This window comes from Coenobita brevimanus, chromosome 104 (assembly GCF_032717465.1).
Source record: "Coenobita brevimanus isolate Jiangsu-jjx chromosome 104, ASM3271746v2, whole genome shotgun sequence".
Lineage (NCBI taxonomy): Eukaryota > Metazoa > Arthropoda > Malacostraca > Decapoda > Coenobitidae > Coenobita > Coenobita brevimanus.
The window spans coordinates 40,800,136-40,807,635 of NC_137057.1; the positions used below are offsets into that span (position 1 = coordinate 40,800,136).

Below are 7,500 nucleotides of genomic sequence, written 5' to 3' on the forward strand. Positions count from 1 at the left end.
AAGCGGGAATGCATCTCTCTCTCTCTCTCTCTCTCTCTCTCTCTCTCTCTCTCTCATCTTAATTGGTTTTCTGGCTTGGTTGAATAGCTGCTCACATTCCCAGCCCTAATTCTTTCTCTCCTCCCCTCCCTCCTCCCTTCTCCTCCATTCTCTCTCTCTCTCTCTCTCTCACTTTCTCTCTCTCTCTCTCCTCAGATAACTCTCTTCCCCATGTACTGCCTTTCTATTTATCAATCCATCGATCAGCATGTCTTTCGGTCTATCTATCTGTCTGTCTATCTACCCATCCAACACTAAACCCCTTCCTCACCTAGATCTGCCTTAACCCTCCTATGCGTCTCCCTGCCTCACCCTGCTTAAGTGTTGGTGGTTGAGGCAGGGTGCGACAGAGAGGGGGGCGAGTGTGACAGAAAATGGGGCGCTCCTCCTCGCAGGGGGCACTGCAGCAGGCTCTCAGTTGAAGACCCTGTGAGCAGGAGTAGGGTGACAGAGGCTACTAATGAATAGGCTAGGCTCGTGGGTAGGGCAGGTAGGCAGGAGGTGTTGTGGTGTTGTATGGTGGCTAATTCCTCGCTTGAAAATATAGTCAGTGTAATTAGAGAGATGATTAGGGATAAGTGATACAGAATGAGTGATAAATAATGACAGTGATAATAATGACAATGGTAAAAAAAAATAATGATAACAATGACAGTGATAATAATGACAGTGATACATAAATGATCCATAATAAGGCAATAATGATACTCCTTTCACTGTAACTTGGCCCAGATTTTCATCGTTTTGCAGCTTATTTCACGCAGCTCAGTGGGAGAAGAAGACAATGCAATGGCTCTACATCCATTCCATAGCTCTTCGTCGTGACTAGCACCTTCTTCTAGGGTAAATCCATTGTTACATCTCAGCATTCAAAATAAAGTTATGACAGTCTTAGGCCAAGTTAGAGTAAAAAGAATATAGAAAAAGTAATACATAATAATACCGATACAGAGAGAGATACATAAATATAGCCAGCGTTCGTAGTATACCTGTAAATTCTTGACCCAGTATCGTGTCGGCTGAAGAAGCTCCCTAACACCTTTTCCCAAGCAATTTAATTTCCTTATTACACCTTGTCGTCCTCTTCTATCTTAAATCATTCTAGTATCAACCTACTCTTCATAAATAACGTACAAAAGGATATTAGCCAGCAGTATCCAATTAAATCGGTAAGGAAGAGGTGTTAGGGAACCTCCTGATCCGACGAGAATAAGAGCTTTGGAGTCTTAATAATAAAAAGAATCTTATTATAAATGTGAAGTTGGAGGGACACATCTGAAATATATTACATCATGCACCGTGAGTAATTAACAGTGATAAATGATATAATTGATGATAACTAGGTCTTGCTGGTGTCATAATTGGTAGGGGATATATGAGGGTTCGTCATGAAAGAGAGAGAGAGAGAGAGAGAGAGAGAGAGGAGGAGAAGGAAGAAAAGAAATAGATCAAAGGGTTCTAGAACTAATCCATGAGGAGAGAGAGAGAGAGAGAGAGAGAGAGAGAGAGAGAGAGAGAGAGAGAGAGAGAGAGAGAGGAAGAAAAGAAATAGATCAAAGGGTTCTAGAATTAATGTATGGAGAGAGAGAGAGAGAGAGAGAGAGAGAGAGAGAGAGAGAGAGAGAGGAAGAAAAGAAATAGATCAAAGGGTTCTAGAATTAATGTATGGAGAGAGAGAGAGAGAGAGAGAGAGAGAGAGAGAGAGAGGGAGAGAGAGGAAAAGTAATCTACTTTTTGGCTTTAACTCAGAATAATAATAATATACAGGTAATGCGTGTGTTGTATCGGATGGCTTACGTGAAGAGGTCATGAGAGGTGTGTATTGCATGATTGAGCTGCACACCTGATATTTCCTGCATGACCTCTGATTTGGGCTTTTCACCTATGTATGTGTGTGTGTGTGTGTAACCATCAATACTGACCTGTTGAATCACCTTTACCTGACCTCGTTACTCGTGGGTAGTCATGCATTATGGAATTAGTATTATCCCAGGTCAGCGGACGTTAATTCTCTCTCTCTCTCTCTCTCTCTCTCTCTCTCTCTCGTTTTGGTGAGGCGAACGGAGACTTGTCTTAAAACCCTCCACTTCCATATGCAGTGTGTGGTGTGGCAGTGTGTGGCGTGGCAGTGTGTGGTGTGGCAGCGTGTGGTGTTGCAGTGTGTGGTGTGACAGTGTGTTGTGTGGTAGTGTAAGGTGTGGCAGTGTGTGGTGTGGCAGTGTGTGGTGTGGCAGTATGGGGTGTGGCAGTGTATGGTGTGCAGTGTGGCAGTGTGTGGTGTGGCAGTGTGTGGTGTGGCAGTGTGTGGTGTGGCAGTATGGGGTGTGGCAGTGTATGGTGTGCAGTGTGGCAGTGTGTGGTGTGGCAGTGTGTGGTGTGGCAGTGTGTGGTGTGGCAGTGTGTGGTGTGGCAGTGTGTTGTGTGGTAGTGTAAGGTGTGGCAGTGTATGGTGTGCAGTCTGGCAGTGTGTGGTGTGGCAGTGTGTGGTGTTGCAGTGTGTGGTGTGACAGTGTGTTGTGTGGTAGTGTAAGGTGTGGCAGTGTGTGGTGTGGCAGTGTGTGGTGTGGCAGTGTGGGGTGTGGCAGTGTATGGTGTGCAGTGTGGCAGTGTGTGGTGTGGCAGTGTGTGGTGTGGCACTGTGAGGTGTGGCAGTGTGTGGTGTGGCAGTGTGTGGTGTGGCAGTGTGTGATGTGGCAGTGTGAGGTGTGGCAGTGTGAGGTGTGGCAGTGTGTGGTGTGGCAGTGTGTGGTGTGGCAGTGTGTGGTGTGGCAGTGTGTGGTGTGGCAGTGTGTGGTGTGGCAGTGTGCAGTGTGGCAGTGTGTGATGTGACAGTGTGTGGTGTGGCACTGTGAGGTGTGGCAGTGTGTGGTGTGACAGTGTGTGGTGTGACAGTGTGTGGTGTAGCAGTGTGTGGTGTGGCAGTGTGTGGTGTGGCAGTGTGTGGTGTGGCAGTGTGTGGTGTGGCAGTGTGTGGTGTGGCACTGTGAGGTGTGGCAGTGTGTGGTGTGGTAGTGTAAGGTGTGGCAGTGTGTGGTGTGGCAGTGTGTGGTGTGGCAGTGTGCAGTGTGGCAGTGTGTGATGTGACAGTGTGTGGTGTGGCACTGTGAGGTGTGGCAGTGTGTGGTGTGGCAGTGTGTGGTGTGGCAGTGTGTGGTGTGGCAGTGTGTGGTGTGGCAGTGTGTGATGTGGCACTGTGAGGTGTGGCAGTGTGTGGTGTGGCAGTGTGTGGTGTGGCAGTGTGTGGTGTGGCAGTGTGTGGTGTGGCAGTGTGGGATGTGGTAGTGTGTGGTGTGGCAATGTGTGGTGTGGCAGTGTGTGGTGTGGCAGTGTGAGGTGTGGCAGTGTGTGGTGTGGCAGTGTGTGGTGTGGCAGTGTGGGATGTGGCAGTGTGTGGTGTGGCAGTGTGTGGTGTGGCAGTGTGTGGTGTGGTAGTGTGGGATGTGGCAGTGTGGGATGTGGCAGTGTGGGATGTGGCAGTGTGTGGTGTGGCAGTGTGTGGTGTGGCAGTGTGTGGTGTGGCAGTGTGGGATGTGGTAGTGTGTGGTGTGGCAGTGTGTGGTGTGGCAGTGTGTGGTGTGGCAGTGTGAGGTGTGGCAGTGTGTGGTGTGGCAGTGTTTGGTGTGGCAGTGTGTGGTGTGGCAGTGTGTGGTGTGGCAGTGTGTGGTGTGGCAGTGTGGGATGTGGCAGTGTGGTATACTACTTTATGTGGTGTTCCATTATTTAGGTCGGGAATATGAAAAATTATAATGGCTTTTTTACCCAAACTTTTCAAAATTCATGTAATCAAAGTGTGTCTCTAAAACACTCAATAAACGAATTATTAACATTTATACAGGTATCATGCATGTGTTGAAAATATTGAATATTGCAATGACTGATATTGCAAATCTCCAGCTCATAACACGTGTTGTGATAGGTGCATTTGGATTCCTATTACATATTGAAGCGATTTGCAATGTTGGATAGCACACACTGTTAGATAAGTCTGTATTTAATATGAGATGGGGAGGTGTGGTAGTGTGGGGAGGGGTAGTGTGAGATGTGACAGTGTGGGGTATAGCAGTATAAGTGATAGGATGTGTGAAACTAGACTGAGATGTGGTGATGTGATGTGAAATAGTATGAGGTGTGGTAGTGTTAGGTGTGTCAGTGTGTGTGTTGTGGGTGTGTGGTGGTGTGTGATATGGCAGTGTTTGGTGTAGCAGTGTGAGGTGTGATAGTGAGAGGAGTGGCAATAAGAAGGGTGATAGTGTGAGGTGGTAGTTTCAGGTAAATGTGTGTTATGTAGCAGAATGAGGTAACGTGGTGTGTGGTGTATCAGTATGTGATGTGGCAGTGTGTGGTGTGGCTGCACGAGTATGAGGTAACGTGGTGTGTGGTGTATCAGTATGTGATGTGGCAGTGTGTGGTGTGGCTGCACGAGTATGAGGTAACGTGGTGTGTGGTGTATCAGTATGTGATGTGGCAGTGTGTGGTGTGGCTGCACGAGTATGAGGTAACGTGGTGTGTGGTGTATCAGTATGTGATGTGGCAGTGTGTGGTGTGGCTGCACGAGTATGAGGTAACGTGGTGTGTGATGTGGCAGGGTGAGGACCTTCTCAGATCAATAAAACAGTTTGATGGTAGCAAGGATAAAGTATTAATGCCGAAGCTCACTACTAAACACGTGCACTGTAATGCTTAATGACCCTATATACTTCAGAGTGCATATATCAGACACTTCTGACAGGTGGTGTTAGATAAACCGTTCATTAACCTTTTAATTACAGATCCTTCGTTAGATAAATACCACCTTTGTAAGACCTAAACTAAACGCTATATCAGATGGCTCAGTGGTTCGCATCTCACCTTTCAACACTTGCACCGCAACATTCAGTGGCTCTGTGCACGTGGAAGTGCATGTGTGGTTTCCAGAATCGGAGGGTGTGACGTGGGATCGAGACAGGGTGAATCGGGAAACAGGCGTCGTCACGTTGTTACCCGTGACCTGGAAATCGTTAGCCTTTGGGGTGAGAACGGGCTGGCTGCCTCTATTCCAGGCGAGAAAGGCTGGAAGTGGACATCCCTAGACCTGGCATACCACATCCAGGTGACTTCCGGATTGCACGTACACCTCTCTCGTCGGTTTTACTGTTGCCACCGCCTCTGTCCGTGAAGAAGTAGCAGTTTAAACGGATACATGAAGGACGGAAACAGTAGCTAAAAAGACTGTAAATGGCTTAGCAGTGGACATCCTTGGACTTGGCACACCACTTCCAGGCGATTTCCAGACTGCACGTACACCTCTCTCCTCGGTTCTACTGTTGCCACGGCCTCTGTTGATGGAGGTGAGCGTGTTTTAGTGGATAACTGAAGGATGGAAATGATTAACCAGTGAATTACAAAAGATGGATACCCTTGGACATGACACACCACTTTCAGGCGACGTCCAGACTGAACATACACCTCTCTTCTCGATTCGGCTGTTTCTGTGCCTTCGGGTAATGGGATAAAATTTTATCTACGTACGATGATATTTGACATGATAAAGGGAATTTAAAAATACCGAAGTTTTTCTTTTCTTATGCAAGGAAGAAGGTACCAAAGCCCAGACGCTCGTAAGATAGCTCAATCTAAGAAAAAACAAAAGCAAGATAATAGAGAGCCAAAGTCAAGATCTGTTCATTTCGGGATGCATGGACACACTGCGTTTGAAGGACTGGAGGTCATAGACAGAAGGACATACAGATGGAGGAAGACAGTTCCAGAAGTGCATTAGAAATATAAGGACAGTTGAAGACCAGCGTCAGGGCCCAAGTGGAAGCTTGCAAGAGTACACCTGTAGACGAAAAAATGCACATTAGTGAAAACCTGCAATCTCAGGGAAGAAAAAAATATGGGCAAAAACAGTGAGTGGGTAAAAGATATGATGAGTCAGAAACGGATTAACAATATAGAATTGTACACCTGTACTAGGCACACCTACATAGATGCCTGGATAGACTGATAGACAGATAGATAGATAGATAGATAGTTAGACAGATATTTTGAGAGAGATATAAATAAAGATAAAGCCAAATTCCATCATGCCCAGCTATAATATCACCATTCCACCCAACACAAAGTCCCATCTGTTATAAAAGCAGACTGCAATACTGGCAGCGCAAGTTGCATTATGGCCACGAATCTGGACTAAAAGATAGATAGACGGATGGACAAATAGATAGATAGATAGATAGAGAGAGAGAGAGAGAGAGAGAGAGAGAGAGAGAGAGAGAGAGAGAGATACAGTAGATGGCCTGGTACTGGACTAACATTAATGACTTCGTTTGGTGTCCTGGGTCCAAGCAATATAAATTATATTATTGAGGCCATGGTTCACACACACACACACACACACACACACACACACACACACACACACACACACACACACAATTTACCCCCCTGTGTGTGTGTTGATATGCACTGATTAGGGACTTAATTCTGTCCTTATAATGGCATTTTCAAAACCTTATTCTGGTAGTTCTGTCTTTCTTTTGATCTTCTCAGTCTCTATAAAGTCCTTTTGTACTGACTCTCTCTCTCTCTCTCTCTCTCTCTCTCTTTCAAAAAGCATGCTGTAGTTATTTTGTGCAGTGAAATTGATAATGTCGGGGTGGCGGGGGGGGGGGAGGGAGGAGAAAATTGTATTCGTCCTGAAAGGTTGCAGTTTGGAGGTAAATGAGTGAAAAAAATAAAAATTGATAAATAAATATGTAAATAAGTAAAGTCATCCAGAAAGTCAGCTACCTTGCATCGTCCAAGTGATAGAAAAAAAAAAGAAAAAAAAAGAAAAACAATCTTAATGAAAAGGTTAAGAATTAGTGACGAGAGAGAGAGAGAGAGAGAGAGAGAGAGAGAGAGAGAGAGAGAGACTAGCCCAGAAAAATTAGTTACTTTATGGAATGAAACTAAAAAAAGGTCATAGCAAGTGGAATAAGTGACAAAAAAAAAAAAAATGTACACGTAAAAATTTTTTTTACATTTTGCAACGTCCAATGATACAAAAAAAAAAAAAAAAGCAAAAAATACCTCCTCCCGCGGAAAAGGTTAAACCTGTAATAGGCGTCCACACTGAAAGTGTGGAATGTGTTCGAGCGAAAGAGCGAGTAAGTCAGGCAGTGCTGAATATTATTTAATGTGGCTCATCATCTTCTAATTTCCTGACCTGAAAATACTAAAAAGAACTTATTAGATTACACCAAAAATATTCCCTCACACTTCCTAAAACCAACTCTCAGCAATCGTCGGAAAATACTCACTCAATCATAGACCGTTACTTCTTGCGCAGCCTGGTGTTACGCTAATGTGCCTTATAAAAAATCGTTCCCTCGATTAGCGGAAAAACAATTGGGAATTAAGGGTTGTCTATGAAATGAAAATAATTGAGGATTTTTGTGCAGCTTCCAAACAGGTGGCTCTCTTTCTTGTAATTTCAAA

General features: G+C 45.2%; 1 pseudogene; it reads right to left on the bottom strand.

Moving 5' to 3' along the window:
• Positions 1-356: 356 nt before the first annotated feature.
• Positions 357-7,500, bottom strand: part of LOC145416087 (uncharacterized) — a 29,117-nt pseudogene continuing 21,973 nt past the window's right edge.